The sequence below is a fragment of the Harmonia axyridis genome, chromosome 7 (genome assembly GCF_914767665.1).
Source record: "Harmonia axyridis chromosome 7, icHarAxyr1.1, whole genome shotgun sequence".
NCBI classification, from domain to species: Eukaryota; Metazoa; Arthropoda; class Insecta; order Coleoptera; family Coccinellidae; genus Harmonia; species Harmonia axyridis.
Window position 1 is genome coordinate 13,169,954 of NC_059507.1, and position 17,119 is coordinate 13,187,072.

Consider the following 17,119-nt stretch of genomic DNA (forward strand, 5'->3'; position numbering starts at 1 on the left):
AACTGGTTAAAAAAAATAACCGAAGGCCGCAATCACGTTACCGGATTGAATAGCCTCGAAATTGCCGTTTTCGTCCCAGTGCGCCATAAAGGCGTAATTGGTATCCGCATTCACCGTCAAATTTAAATTAATGTAAATGAATTGTACATGTGTGCATCCAGCGTGCGGTGGCATTGTGGGGCCACATGTCAGCGAGACGGGCTCTGGTACTGACGTACGGTATATTGGGGGTAGATATCAGATCCGACAGAGGGCCGAAAAGGATCGCGAAAGTTGTTTAGTCTGTTCTTTGTTGGTTTATTTTTTGGGGTGAAGAAGAGACGGTCAGAGACACGAAGGGTTTGGGCTGGTGGTGCTCCTTCTGAGGAAGAGCAGGAGTGGAGTGGCTTCGAATTTTGGTAGAATCGGTTTGGTGATGATCATAATAGGCTAGGGGACATTGTTAAGTATGGAATTGAAGAAAGAAGTCCATGCTCAAAGTGGAGTCGTAGATATTAAGGAGGGTCTCTAAGTCTTCTCCACAAACGATGACAAATTCAATTGTTATTATACTCTTACAGACATGTTTCGAACCCTGAAAGGCTCAATTTTTATTGATGACTAAAAGAAACATTTCGAACTACTGGAAATGGTATCAAGAACCTAAAGAACAATGTACTCACTAAATAGATGAAGTATTTACAATATTGAGGAAAAGAAAGGCGTGAAACAACATCCAGTTTGAAAATCAAAAGTAATCAACTACTTGGTAAAGGCTCAAATGAAGAATCCAACCCCGAAGGAAGGAATAGAAAAATATATTAATCAATTATAAAATAGTTATTTGTTTTACTAGGCAGCAAAGTATTAGCCCAATTGAAAAGTACCCGGTATCCATATGATTTATAGTTAGTACCAACTTTCAAACGATACGTATCAAAATTTGACAGCAGTCCGACCAATAGATTGTGAGATATTGCGTTGTAAGTGTAGCTACTTTTGTTATGCGAAAAAAGATGGAAAAAAAATTTCGTATATACTATAATTACTTATAGAGGGAAAAAATACAGTTGAAGCAAAATCTTGGCTTGATGAAGAGTTTCCGGGGTCTGCACCAGGAAAATCAACCAACATTGATTGGTATGCTAAGTTTAAACGTGTTTAAATGAGCACAGAAGACGGCGAACGCAGTGGACGCTCAAAAGAGGCAGGGGCCGACGAAAAAATCAAAAAAGTTCACAAAATAATTTCGAATGACCGTAAAGTGAAGTTGATCGAGATATCAGACATTGTGAAGATATCATCTGAACGTGTACATCATATCATTCACGAATATTTGTACATGACAAAGCTGTGTGCAAAATGCGTGCCGCGCGAGCTCACAATCGATCAAAAGCAACAACGTATTAATGATTCTGAGCAGTGTTTGAAGATGTTTAAGTGCAATAAACCTGAATTTTTGCGTCGATATGTGACAATGGATGAAACATGGCTCACATCATTTCTCTCCGGAGATATGATGGACTACTACGCCAACAAAGTAACAGGAATTGGTTTATGGAAAATATATGACAATATATTTCATTAATTTTAATTTATTCATTTATTTTCCATTGAAAAAGAAACAATTTGAGTTTTGGAAAAAAAAATCGGAAGGACTCATATCAGGAGAGTACTGTGCATTTTAAATTATCTACTCTCAATCTTGATCAAACCTAGATAAGATTGATACAGCCCTTATATCAAATAAATTGTAACATTCCTAACGAACTGGGGTGCATGCCGACCCTGCAAGATTCCAGATCAAATAAATAGGGGGCGCGATAGGCAGCGGTTGCGGAGAATTTTTTGAATAGAACCAGTTAAGCGTGTTGCACAATTGGTGTGCGGTCACATGTGAAATAGAAGGGAAAAGTACATAAGGCCACATGATAATACGGCAAGTATTATCAAGTCCCTCTGTGTTCTTCGATTTACTGTTGGAAAATTAAAAAACTGGAGCCGAAATAGACTCCTTTCTATATAGGAGTTGGAAATACGCTGTTCAAGAATATTGGATAAAATAGTTATTATGTAGGTATATATTTTCGTGTTGAATTAAGGTTAACAATGAAATTTGAACTGAAAAATTCAACTTCAAAGATTTATACTTTATATTAAAGGCTATTCTGTACGAACAAATTAACAAGGACCCTTTATGACAGCCAGATAGAAAACCGTACTCATGCGATGTGTCAGATTCATTCTCAAAGTAATAAACATAAATAGAGGGAACATATGTCTTTTTCAGTAAGCAAATTCTGTCCCCAACATGAACTATCAAATTTGACATGAAGCGCGCGGGAATGAAAAAATATCAGTGATACGATATTTCACTCAATTCGCGAGTTTCTCCACAAGGAACACACTTCTTATGTCCCATAGTGAATCAACGTTTCATATTAACTCAAAATATATTGAAATGAGTACCTAAATATATCAGAAATCCAGATAACAAACTTCAAGCGCGCCGAACGGCGTGAATGAAGCGATGACACTAGGAGAGCAAAAGTTGCCAAACCTTGGATTTCAGCAGGCAGATACCGAAAATAATAAATATTCTGGAACAAAGTGTGCAAAAAAGTTTAATATGTTAGGGTTAAACTTCTTGAAAAAATAAAATTGTTTGTCCGAAATCTGCATGCATATTTATATCATCCTAAATGATGTAGGATAATAAAGGAATATCCTTCACTGTTTCCGTTGGTGGCAGTCAAAAATTCACACACAGAACACCCTCAAGTGCAAAAGGGTGGCATGAAAACAGTAGCGAAGTATCATTGCCTCAGGTAGCATAATCAGGCAGATTACCAGGGTTGTCGGAGTTTCAACGATCATCCCTCACCTGATGTAATTCGATGCCGTCTCGATAATGCTTCACTGGGGAAGATCAGGTCAACAGAAATTTGAAACGTGGGTGTTTTTTAATTAGCTCACAGACAATAAACACCATGAATTAATTCGTATTTAATCGTTTTCTACTCTGGGGTTGATAGGAGGGAAGGTACTTGATTTGGGCGTTGAAAAAGCTTTCAATTTTCACGTCAGCAGATAGTTTTTAGCGGTTGAATAGATCGCTCTATCATTTGGTCACGATGGCAGTTAGAATTCTGTGTGCTGACATTTCGGGATCTTGAGTGCCGTGATTTTGTTCGAAGTTTAGATTTTTGACAATTCTAACAACCAATCAAATTTTGTCATTTTGTGTCACATGATAATTTCGGCCAATCATGTCAACTTTACACTTATAAATGCATTGAGTGCAATTATCAATCACTATGACAATTGACAACACGATTGAGTTTGACAACTTCATTCCAAATAAACTTCAAAACGTCACGTTTTGGCAATGCGTATGTTCAGAGCATAACAGAGGATAAATGCGCTAATCATAGAAAAATTCCCAGAAATACAACATACAGTCTCAAATATATTTGGGGAATATTTATGGATTGTTTGCAGCGAACGAGAATATGAATTGAATGAACATAGGAGCTTAGAAGAATTGACGTTGGTATTAAAAGATTGGGCGGTCATTATGAGGAAGAAAGACGCGACCGAATATAAAGACGCAACGGTGAAGACACTGTGGAACGTTTTGTGCACACTCTTGCAAAAAAAATACTACCTATAATGACTATAACATTCTGATTGACCCATTTAACAATATAGATTTTGAATCAGCCCGTGATGCCCACGATGCAATCGTAAAAGATCATCGAAGGAAATGAACAGCAACGAATCTGATGTTTAGTTAAATTTTAATGAAGTCATAATTTTTTTTGTCAAAAAATAATTTTTTTTGTCAAAAAATTATCCGCCGAAGATCCCTCGGTCATTGACAAATGCCTCATAATTTCATAACAAATTTCTCGAGCTCGCATTTTGGTAACAGTCCTTAGCCTTCGGCTTCGGGCTTTCGATTGTCATAAGATTATTTCGTCTATTATCAATGTCCTAGGGATATTACTATTGACAATTTCTTAATTGCTTATTCGATCGAATAAGCAATTTGATGTAGAATGACAAGCCTCATGCAAAATTTACCAGAATCAGAGAAAATTCAAGAAAAGTAGCAGGAAAAAAATTAAGTCGATTTGGGATTTCACGACCAAATAAAGAACAACAGTTTCGCAAGTAATCAACATGCTTGTATCTGGAAAACAAAGCTTTTACGGGCCCATGTTTATAGGACTTTTTTTCTTGAAATTATCCAACAAATCTCTCATTTTGCTTTATACCTTGTCATTCAGGAACATTCTTTATAATTATCATATTCTCTTCGTTTCACCTTTCAAAAAAAAAAAAAGATGAGAAGGTTTCAAAGACCTCACCAAATGTTAACCATGCACAATTTGTCCCAAACCGAAACAATCTCGAACACAATGTACATCCGTTCGCTGAAACCGACGCTGAACGTCGCGCACCAGACGCGTCCCTCAAAAACGAGACCCCCGTCGAAGTAATTTCAGATATTAAATTGTTCAATTTGCGAAACCGCAGCGATTCGAGGATCCCCCGAGGGCCAGTGTGAGCCCCCGCAATTTTCCACTGGGACAATGCCTGCTTGATGGTAATAAGCGGGAAACAGCGCGGTAGCCGGTTTAGAATTCGGGACCTTAAATACCCGCCGTTTAGGCAGTCGTCGAGGCGCGTCGCCTCAGGAATTGTAGGCAGGATGCTGTGATTTGAGATTTTAAATTGTGACCGGGGAGGAAAATATGGGAAAATCGACGGACAAATTGAGCGTTGCAGGATGCAATTTATGAACCGCTCACGTATGTTTTATTCAAAAGTGAATTCGGGATTTTCTGTGTATTATAGGAAACAGCTAACGAGGCAGGCAATTTCTATAACCATGCGTGAAAGTACCTTGGTTTATATAAGTCAATTAGGGCCGGTATTATGGAAGATAACCGACGGTTCAACCGTTGCGTCAACTACCAAATTCTTCACTAGAAATACAGAAGATGGTAGTTGACGCAAGGTTCAACCGTCGGTTGAATACCGACCCTTAGTATAATATCGAGGGTTCGTGAAATATCTCCCATATCAAATTCCATCATTTCGATTTTTTACAGTGTTATTTTCTTTGGGCCTGCAGACCCCTCCCTCCAAAGATACCAACAATTCAGAGAAAGTTTGTCAATGGAAAGACCATTATGTCTCTAATTATTTATAACCCAGCATCGTTTATTGCTTCGTTCGGCAACTTAAATTTATATAGAGTTTCTTGGGGGTTGCTTCTTAAAGATAACCATAAAATTCGAATTTTATTGCCACCACCAATTAGGTAGTAGGAAGTTCAGTAGTTGAACAACATGTTATATATGATACAAAGAAATATTATTATTTCTTCATATCAAGTATCATGGTTGAATACGTCCAACAAAAAAAGTTCTCAAAGCCGACAAAGTATACGACCTATGCTGGAATGCTGGTCATAAAAAATATGCAATAATCTACTCGGAAAAGGTTCTGACACAATATAAACATCTGGCTTTAAAATTTTCGATTGAGTAACAGATTTCTCAAACATCAATCTATGTTATCATCATTCAAGTGTTTGATTTAACGGATTAATGACTCTTCGACGAAAATAGCAAAATTATATGAAATGGATTTAGAAACAGCCAACGAAATAACGCGTGAATGTGAATTCAAGAAGAGGAAGAAAAAAACAACATATCCATATTACTCAAAATATTTTGTAGGTTACCAGTATCGACGAACACGCCAGAAAGAATTTATTCTACCGTCAAGTGTCTAAAAACTTATATTTAAGTACAATTGACTGGGTTCGTCCTGTTGAATATTTATTATGATTTTGAATTCGATATTGAGAATGAACCTATTATATATCCTGAAGAATAGAGAAAATTGAATATTTAAAATACTTTATTAGTATTATCTTTAGTATTTATTTCAACCTTCAGTTCAATCTTCGAATTATAGAATTAATTTTTCATATTTAATTTTTTTTATACAACCAACAACCTACAGCCTATCAGGGCCATCTTTTTTTGAAACACCGTATATATAATTGCATACATCTAAGCGAAGAAATCGAACCTGCTTTCCTTCCGTTTCCTCGAAAAAAAAGTTTCAAAGAAGTAATGAATTTTTCATGACATTTATGTGCGACATAAATGTCACAGAAAAGGAACTTTTGACTTCAGATTTGTGTTCAGAAGTCAGAAAATGATATTCCTATAGAATCAAAAATCTACATGCCAATTTTGGTAAATACGGAATAAACCAAAAAAATTAATCAGTTTGAAAAAGTGAATCGATTAAATATTTCGGTTACCATGCAGTTTTCGGCATGTAAAAAAAAACGGCTGTAAAAAACCAACGGCAAATTTGCTATCAGAACGTCGCTCTTGACATATCGGAATTTCGGCTGCGTTGGGGGTTTCCTAGGAGACAGCCCCTGAGGGGGAGAAGAGCTTCGGCATGCGGATTATAAAAATAGAGAGATTACCGAAAATGGCGGTGATGCTGAAGGCGCCTTAGCAACTAGGGTTTCCTCTTGGAAAATGTTTTTACACTCATTCAGAGTTTGGATTTTAGGTTTTTTGTGGACATATTTTGTTTTTTGTGGTCTATGCAATGAGTTAGATAGAAAGAGTAGGAAGTAGATATTCTTTCAAGAAAAATACATTAACGTTTATACGGAAATGAACATATCTAGAAAATTATCAAAGAACATTTAATAGTTACTACTTTCTGCTACAGTTCCTAATATTTATTATGGGTCAGCATTTAGTTTATGTCTATTTTCACACCACCTTGGAAAAGGTATGCGATATATACTGTTTCATAGTTGAATAATATTTTAATATTTTCATAAAGGGTGTAGTGAGCGCATTTAGATTTCATGATATCTCAATTCAATAGGTCAGGTACACTGCTTTATGAAATGAATAAATTTGTTGAGAGTAGTTCTGTAGTTCAATAACTACAGAATATCATTTCGAATGATGCCATGATGATTCAAATATAATTTTTAAACGACAAATTCTCCGAATCAAAGGATATGCACGTCTCGTGAACTGGTGTAGTATATTCGAATATTGTCTACTATATTTACAACTATATTACATTCTATCTGCTATATATCAGTTTTTTTCTAGTAACAACAAAACCTTCACGAAACTTGAAATTGGTACCACAAGCAGAATCTCCATGATACAAATTGTCAGTCATTGAGATATACTGAGTATTCCTGGTTCGTCTTGTATTTTCCCTGTTTCTGGTGATGCAATCAAAATGGAATTTTACATGGAGCTTGAAATATAAGGAAAACAGTCTAGTCTGCCTATCTAACTTGAATTGACATTTGAGGCCATTCATGGCTCAAAATTCGACAATTATAGAGGGTAAATGCACTAGTTAGCCGACCGGCACTGATTCTCGACCATTCCGTGATTTGAGATAAAATAATAATAAAAATATATCATGTAGTGCAAAATATTTTCGCAGTACGTGTTCTCGACCATTTTACCCTTCCAAGTTAGTTTGCATAGTAGTGGTATAGGTCAAAGTTTTCGCGCTAAAAATTAGTCGTCTATCATAGAAAAGGGTTCTTTCTCGTCCTCTCTTAGAAAAGTGCTTTGTGATATATGACCAGAAAATAGTAATTATTTCTTATTTTAAATGAATTATGTGTGCATATTTTGTTCCATATCAATTATAAGATATATTTTTGAGTGTATTTCAATCAAGAAGCAAATAAATGTATATTTTTTTGTTCAATATTCGGCGGTCGCGAACTGGTATTGGACAATTTGTATCTTTTATTTCTCGACCAAAGTGGTCGAGAACCAATATGTTACTTCAATAATTGTTTATTTCAACCGATATATTTCTGTTGGATCATTTCCGTTTTTTTTTCTATACCCTGATCCATTTATATATCTACTTTCTGAATATTAGTTTGCGACCACCGAATTAACGTTGAAACACTCATTTCTACCCTTTATTTATTCGCGGTCGAGAACCAGTTTGATTGTACTTAATTCTCGACCACTGGTGGTCGGTGTTTTATATTTTATATACTCATTAGTTTCTAAATAGATATTAAGAGCAAAACAACCAAATAATGTTGTATGAGTTGCTATTTTGAAATAAGTATTTATAGAAAATGGAAACTTTTGCGAAATAATTTTTTTTACGTTCCTAGTGTTTCTTACTTGATTACCTCATCTGAAACCCATCTGAGTGATAGGTAGTGATGTCGATGGTACAGTACGAAAGTAAGTACTAATCACTCATCTCGCTCTGAAGTTTTTTATAAAATTTTTAAGTGGAGCGGCCACTATTATTAGTGGTCGAAAACTAACACAAAAATGGTCGAAAACTCTGCGGCTTGGTCGATAGATAGATAGATAGATAAAATAATAAATGCGAAAAGAAAGCTTAAAATTATAAGACAAATCATTCAAAACTCTCCAAAGAATCGATGAACACCAACACCATAAATATTTGATGAGTTTATGTGTGAAAAAATCGTGCTCGAAATCGATATTTCTGTTAACTGGTCGAGAACCAGTGCATTTACCCGACATTGTCGACAAAATAAGAACGATCTTCTCAGGGAACAAGCGCTCAAAAATTTAAATTGTCCGCTAAATTACAAATCTCCTAAGAATAATGACCCACATTTATTTAACCTTCAAGACGTTCATTATGTTCAATCCAGAAATCTGCATGTTATAAAAATCCCGAAAAGCCATCCTAACTTCATAACGTCTTAACGTTAATTTTCCTCCTTGTTCCAATCAAGAGGAAATCGGTCGATCACCCCCGCAGATAGTTGGGAGGAGAGGGGAGGAACAATCCAAGAGCAATCAGACGTGAACCGGAAGTGAGGCTCTAAGGAGGAAAATGCCTGTAAATGGAGAACCGCCTGGAGCAGATACAAGGGAGTTTGTGACGCTGAGCGTCAGACTTGCTCGGAGTATCGTTTATCTATAGGTAAGCGACAATCCAGTCGTTGACAATTTTTGGAAAACTGGTTTATAACGTTAAAATTTTCATTTCAATATGTAAACGTCACAGTCTATAAATCAAAATTTTTTGTGAAAACTTTTATAATGAATCATGAGTACCTACTAGGTATAACTTTAACACCTCAATGCGAAACTACACCAATTGAACCCCCATAGAAAAATTGTTCTTTTAGTAATCTACCTAAGAAAGATAGAATATGGAAAAAGAGGTTCAATCGTTCAAGAGAAGTTTCAAATATCTTTGATTTCTCGAATGTATTTTAATGAAGATTATTCTGATGTGTGTTGAGTACTCCCTTTTTATTTGTTTGTATATTACTCAAATCGAATGATGAATAAGGAAGAACCCTTTTTCGAGTTTGTTAAGGTTACATTACATATTTTTTCAATCCTTCATACAGAGTTATATCTTCCATGAGAAGTGAATAGACATATCAAATGTTTCGTCTTAAAAATTTTGACTCCACAGGCTCAGAAACGCGTTCAATGCTTTAATATTGCTATTGATTCAATTTATTTTTTTATATTGTCAGGCATAAGGCTTTTGACTAGTGAAAAAAGTGTTATCCTTCAATAAATTTCTTACAGTTGACTATCACGTAGCCAAAAGGAAAGATATTAGGAAAGGAGGCTCAAAAAGCAAACACAATAACGAAATTTCAAAAGGTTATGAGCTACGCGGGCTGTTATCAATAATTTGTTTCCATGGCAACTACTAAAGGTTTGATCTTATTGGCTATTCGCCGTTCGATTTACTTCACAGATGCCACCGTATTGGTTGTAGATTGTGCTTTCTGTTTACGGTATAGTATATCGCACAGTTTTACTTTGCACAGTGCTCAAAATAGGCAGTTACATAATTGGCAAGATGTAAAAATTTCGTCACTTTCTGTAAGGGGAGTAAAAAACTAATTTAAGCGCCCTCTATTCGCTTGATTCATGCACTGTCCTCTCAAAAATGTAGATAGGTTTATTATACCTAGGTGGTCTATTTTGTAAATATTCAGGATAAGTAATAAGAATCTACCACATCATAGCGAAAATTTCTCTCCGTTCCCGAACACAAAACATTTAATATTCCCCACATTTCCAAACATTCATCTGCCGTAGAATTCATTACATCACCAGAACGCTCGAAAAAAAAAAAAGAAGCGAGAGAAGCGCGCCAAAAAATGTACCGCAGAATTTAATCTGTGCCCATTCGTGCTCCAATAAGCGGCAGTTGCTGTTATTTCTCTTCTCATCTTCTTGTGATGCGCTCCCTGAAAACAAATGAAGACCATCTGTCCAATGACGCAACCGGAAATTCGGCCATTTTGTCTGTATCTTTGTCCGGCACAGCTCATCCCTCTTTTTAATCTCTATTGTGAGATACCAGAGGCGGTTTCCGCGGCGTTGCCAGGTCTATTTTTGCTCACTGGTGCGGCAATAATTCAATTTTGATTATTGCTAAGTAGGAGAGGAGAAACATACAAGAGAACTTGATTTTAGAACTGGGAATAGTGCAGTTCAATTTCCTAATGTTTTGTTTTCAAAATTCAAGGACCTATTTCGATATGGTATAGCTATTTTTGGGTGAACATGATTGAGCTTTTCCTATAGAAGCAACCAGTTAAGCCAAACTAGCACGTATGATAGCTAAAATCCCGAAAGGATAGCAATTAGAAAAATTAGCAAAATTTAATATAGATATGACGGTGTCTGCTCTATGAAGAGATTAATCGATTGCTGGAGCCATCACCTTCTTTGCATTCTTTGCAAAATTTCAAAGTGCTGCTGTTGCAGAAAAATATACTTTGAGCAAATGCTAAGACTTGTTGCACCAAACTACAATCCTACTACTTGACTTTTCAATTCTGAATGTTTTTCATGCAATGACGATGCGCTACCTTACTTAACCAAATCTAACATATTGCAGGAACGTATCCCCTTGAAAAAGATCAATGATGCAAAGTTTTAGGTGGGAACTGTGTTTCAATTTCGCCAGTTAGACACTGCTGATTGCAATAGAAGGATCATAATTTTGATCACATCAAAAGTATGCCATTCAGCTTATGTCTTCACTCTTCCATGTACAGAAAATGCGGCAGAGATAAATTGTTGATTCGAGTAAAGAAAGGAATCAGGAAATTTAGAGACCTGTCAAAAATAAAATTATGGTGGTGGTTGGCAAGTTTTTGTTTGTCATAAGAGTACAAAGTGGTGTATTATTGTTGATTGTGATTGTCATTTTCTTCGCATAGTTAAGTTGTTTATTGGCTGTGAATCTCGTCATGGCAGAAATAGTGTCGGGCTTTGCCATGTTCTCTGTATTTTTAAGAGGTTCAAATCAAATAGTAGGTACAAACCCAATTGAGAAATAATCAAAATTTTACTGTAACCTCCAAACTGCTACAACAGAAACGAACTATAACAAATTGTTGAACCAACCAACGCCATTAAAAAATCACGTAGATCTTCACTACCAAATAAACAACTGAATTTTTTTTTCGGTTTCCAAAAAAAATTTGGGTACAATTCAACTAAAGGTGTGTACCTACACAACGACCAGATTTGCACGATCGCACATAACCCGTTTTCCACTTGGCAACGCCGCTTTTCACTCTCCCCTTGTCCATGGCAGATCTGCTCATTTTTCGCGCTCCCGTGCTCGGAAAATTCACCCCCTAGTTTTCCCGCGTATCGATGAGCTTCCGACGCGTGCGCTCTCCCGAGCGGAAAATGCGATGATGGAAATTCTGACGGTTTCGAGGATCCCTGAGAATTTGCCGACGAAGACAACGTCATGTTGCAGACGAAAGTTTACGACGACGTTCATTTGTTAGCAAGATTTTCCAGAAGAGCGGACGCCTACGGTGCCGCAGATGGAAAAGTACGGGAAATGCTAAATCGATTCAAGGGAAAATTCGTCGTCGGGAGGCTCCACATTGACGGCCATTTCCTATTTGGGGTTTCGATATGGTTTTTCACCTAGGCGGAAAGGATTGATGACGATTATCGACATAGATGTCGTTTTAATGATGATTTTCCAGAAAACGCTGCATTTTCCACATTATTACGCATTAAGTAACTACTTATTTCTTTTTATTATAAAAATTTCTCATAATTGACTATAACTGCATCTAATACACACACCGGCAAAATTAGAGTAACAGATATAACCTCAACGAAGTTAGTAGTTCATTTTCTCTTGAACTCTGGCCGATTTCAACAATTATTTTCTCGATCCCTCGGAAACATAACTGTTCAAATGATATTCTCGTTTACTTCGATATATTTAATTTTAGAGCCATTTTGGCGCCTGAAGCAAAGAATTTTTTGGCGCCCCTGCTGAAAAAGTATATATAACCCCCCTCCCCAACAAAAAACATCACCTGCCCCGATGATAATTAGCCATAGCGTTTCTGCTAATCGTTTCTTTCTGAAGTCGTTTCCACTGGGTTTCTTTTTTTTTTTTGGACATTTTTACCTACAATAAATTCTTGGATTTCTTCAACGCCATGATCAATGCGTAAGTAATATATCTGATTCTCACATTCACAAGACACTGCGTACGATCGATGAAAGATTACCTATCACATCCCAAGATACAAAGGGCGGTAAGGCATGCAAAGCTCCGAAAACTGAATAGGATTAAAAACATATGTTCCGCTGAAAACATTAATCATTTATCAGTAACTAGTTTCGAATTCAGAATCGTAGGAATTTTCCATAATATTGAATGTGTAAACAACTTCCACGTAATTCGAAGTGTTGTTTTTCGTCTTTGTGAAATATATACCATCCATCATTCAATTAGGGTAATAGGCAATGCTGCTTATATTGGTTGGGTTGCCATGTGTTATTTATTGAACAGGCGGCTTAGTAAAGACGGTTTGGAGATTTTTATTGCAGGGAATGTTGATAAACGCAGCGGAGCGGACCAACCTCATGTTGTTTTTAAGAATCAAGACTATATTTTTTCAGAAATATGAAAGGGAGGTAACAAACTGGGCTAAATTGCCGCCCCTCGAAAAGAGGCGCCTGAAACAGTCGCTTCACTGTTTCACCCCTATCGCCGGCTTTGATGGTACCTACCGTTGTTGAATGAAAAATTTTGGCACAATAGTCCAGACTGTTGAGAATATTTAGAATTGTTTCTTAATTCATACATTACATTGCCTTCATCAGAAGGATTTTCAGGCATGATTGGTCGTTGATTCAGCAATGTTAAATTCTGATAATTTCCGAAAACACAATTGAGTTGATCCAAAAAAAAATACAAACTAAATAAGTAATCAAAGTAAAAAGCGATAAAAATAATGTCGACAACCCCTGTACTTAACTTACACACTAAATTATTGTGTTAGATAATATTCAACTTTGAAAATAGCTGGACCATTGTACACAATTCCTCCGATTCCAAAGTATATATATAAATCTCTGGGACACTCGTCTGAATGAAAGAATCGTTCTATAAATTCGGCAAATTCCTCGCAGAGTGTCCCTATTCGGACTCAAGTGCCCAAACATACATCTATCAACAAGATTGTAGCTATTACAATCACAATACGCGGACACAATGGGCGGCTAGTTTTGCGATCAAAAGATCTACAAATAGCGCAAAATGTTAGAACCGAATAATAGATGAAAAATTGGTCCCCTCCTTCTGGTAACCGAGGCAAAACATAAATCTTTCGGTGTCTCAATGACTGCGAATACTTTGTCGGAATTGGCAAGACAGGGACGGACTTTCAATTTTTGTGAACTTGGAATCCAAATTCGGCGCCTTGTTCGAGGTAGCAGAAGCTCACAAGAGTTTCAATCTCAGAGTAATAAACATAGATAGAAGGAGCATATGTCAGAGAAGAAAATTTTTTCCCCAACATGAACTATCAAATTTGACATGAAGCGCGCGGAAATGAAAACACATCAATGATACGATATTTCTCTTAATTCGCGAGTTTCTCCTCAAAGAACACACCTCTTATGTCCCATAGTTTATCAAAGTTTCATATTAACTCAAAATATATTGAAATAAATAACTAAATATATTGAAATAAATAACTAAATATATCAGAAATTCAGGAAACAAACTTCAAGCGCACCAAACGACGTGAAACAAGCGATGACACTAGGATAGCAAAAGTTGCCGAACCTTGGATTTCAGCAGGTAGAAACAGAGAATAATAAATATTCTGCTCATTATAAATTCGACAATTAGGAAAAATATCGGATTCCAAATATTCAAATTTGAATATTTTATCGGAAAGCACTCAAATAAATATATTTCATTCAATAATATAATATACATTCATAATGATATTGTAAAATTGTGGATTTGAAAATATATCACAATCCGACACGTAATCTAACCATGTTGAGGACATGTCAATATTGCGTATACTCTCTCATCTATGTTTATTTTGGTTTTTCTCAAAAGAATTGATCATATAAGGTATCTTACAAAGCAATGTAAAATTTTGAAAATATCGAAAAAAATACTACGAAAAATCATTACAACAGAGGCAAAATTCTAATTTTATGAAAATTTATTAGAATACTCATAAAGTACTTCCTTTCAGCGAAAGTTAGAACTATTGTAATATTCCTTGACAGATCACGAGGTGTGGTTCCCTCTTAACCCAGTATTGGTAAGCAAGTCGGTTTAAGTTATCTTATAGATCTAAAGTCTCTAGGAAGTTTTTTGAAAGTTACCAAGGATTACTGACAGCATAGAAAATTGAGTCGAAATGATGGACACACAGAAAATAGTATGAAAAGATGTTCTAGATGCCTAATTTTCGTATATAATAATCTGTTTGTGTGTGTCCCGAATCAGCTTGACCCAACATTTTAAAGCCGGTTCTGTCCAGTCCTCAGGTCCTGATACGTGAAATTATCACAGTATCGTTTTGACGATCTCAATGAGGATCGAACAAAACCTTGCAAGCAACATGTGTGCCTTGTGCTGACTGAATGCTTAATAAAGGCGACACCCAGAACGACATTTCTAACTGGGTCGAATCGCAGGTAGAACTCCTATTCCCTCGCGGGTAAACAAACTCAAGATTCTGTCACTAATAGAGTTTGCACAGCATTGACATGCGACATTTCAGCAAATAGATCCTGGGGATCATATTCTCGAAACCGTGGAGAAGCCTCACTTCGTTACGTCTGGAAATGTCGCCCCAGGGTTGCAACCTAGCAAAATCTGAATATTCCAGCATGATCTGGCATTGATGTTTGGTGCCTTGCAGCGTTGTCGCTTTTGGGTTATTGAGTTTGTTTCTGAGTAAATACGAGTGGTATTTATCGAGTATCGACTGAACTAATACACCACGTGAGGACAAAACTATTGCTATTCGTTGTCAATAGGATCGTGTGGTCTTTCACTTTATTGTGCAAGGATTGTTTTCTAGCCTTGAGGTTCCATCGGGAAGACAGTTGCACGTGCTAGAGGTGTCAAAGGTTTGTAGTTCCACCTCCATTTGGCTTTTACATAAGGATTCGAAGTTATCTTTTGCAAGGCTTTAGGTACACATGCTATTTTTTCTAAAATAGCAATCAGTGAACGAATTTCGATTACCATGTTCGAAGTTGTGAAAAAAGTCATATAATCAGTACTTGTTGTTTCACCCCTCAGAGTAATGAACATAGATAGGGGGAGCATACGTCATTTTCAGTAAGCAAATTTTGTCCCCAACATGAGCTTTCAAATTTGACATAAAGGGCGCGGAAATGAAAACATATCAGTGATACAATATTTCACTCAATTCGCGAGTTTCACCACAAAGAACGCACTTCTTTTGTCCCAAAGAGAATCAACTTTTCATATCAACTCAAAATATATTGAAATAAATACCTGAATATATCAGAAATTCAGAGAACAAACTTCAAGCGCGCCAAACAACGTGAAAAAACCGATGACATTATGAGAGCAAAAGTTGCCAAACCTTGGATTTCAGCCGGTAGATTCAAAAAATAATAAATATTCTGCTTATTATAAATTTAACAATTAAGAAAAATATCGGATTCCAAATATTGAAATTTGCATATTTAATCGGGGATCACTCGAATAAATATATTTCATTCAATATAATATACATTCATAACGATAGCAAAATTGTGGATTTGAAAATATATCACAATCCGACAACGTAATCTAACCATGTTGGGGACATGTAAAATTTGCGTATACTCCCTCTATCTATGTTTATTACTCCATGTTTCACCCCCAAGCAATTGCAGATGTTAATTTTTGAGAATAACTGACTAAAATGGTCCGTAGTTTAGAAACTACGATGCTAGTCTGTTTAAATATGTTGTCTGAATTCTCATTTTATTTCTTCTAATGTCTTTAATGGATCCATTTTAATTTTTCCTCTTTTTTTCTTCTTCATTCGCGTTGTTTTGGATCAATTCTCAATTACTTTAGGGCAAACAATTAATATTGCTGTAAATGAACTGCCTGTAGTAGACAATAACAAAGCCTATACAAAACCGGTAATGCTAATTGTCTCAATCATAGAGCTTCTGAACGTCTCATAGAGACCTAGAAGAAATCTTCATTCATTCATAATATACCTACGTTACGTACATCAAGACATACTTCACGCAAAAAAAAACCGTTATTGTATTCAAACAAAAATTAGGATGTAAAAGACCCATTCAAAGTAGCAAAACTTCAAACGTAGTATAACTATCGTGAACAAGCCATTCAACAATCCCTAAACTGTGCCAATAAAAGAATTTGATGGGTCATTTCACACGTTCACAAAAGAAAGTGACTCTTGGACTTAACAAAGGGTGATAATATAGCTGTTGAAGTCACAAAAGGCCAATGATGTGAATTTTGTTTGAATGAGCGGCTTGATATAAAGGTAAAGTGAAATAGAAGAGAGAAAAATCAGGTAGGAACGTCTGAATTTCGAGAGTCAATATGCAATAAATCTTAGGAACAATGTTATTGACAGCTTGGCAAGTGTTTGTGTATTGTGTGGTGTTCTTTGACTAACCAGATGTTCAGGCACTTTCGGCTTCGGCCACTACACTTTGTGAAAAAAAAATAAGAAAGACATTTCGGGAATAAAATGAAATTCCCGAGA

General features: G+C 36.1%; 1 protein-coding gene across 6 annotated transcripts in view; it reads right to left on the reverse strand.

Annotated features, from left to right (window-relative positions):
* Window positions 1-17,119, reverse strand: part of LOC123685146 (paired box protein Pax-6) — a 73,475-nt gene that overhangs the window by 28,860 nt on the left and 27,496 nt on the right. The gene's annotated exons all lie outside the window — the stretch shown is intronic.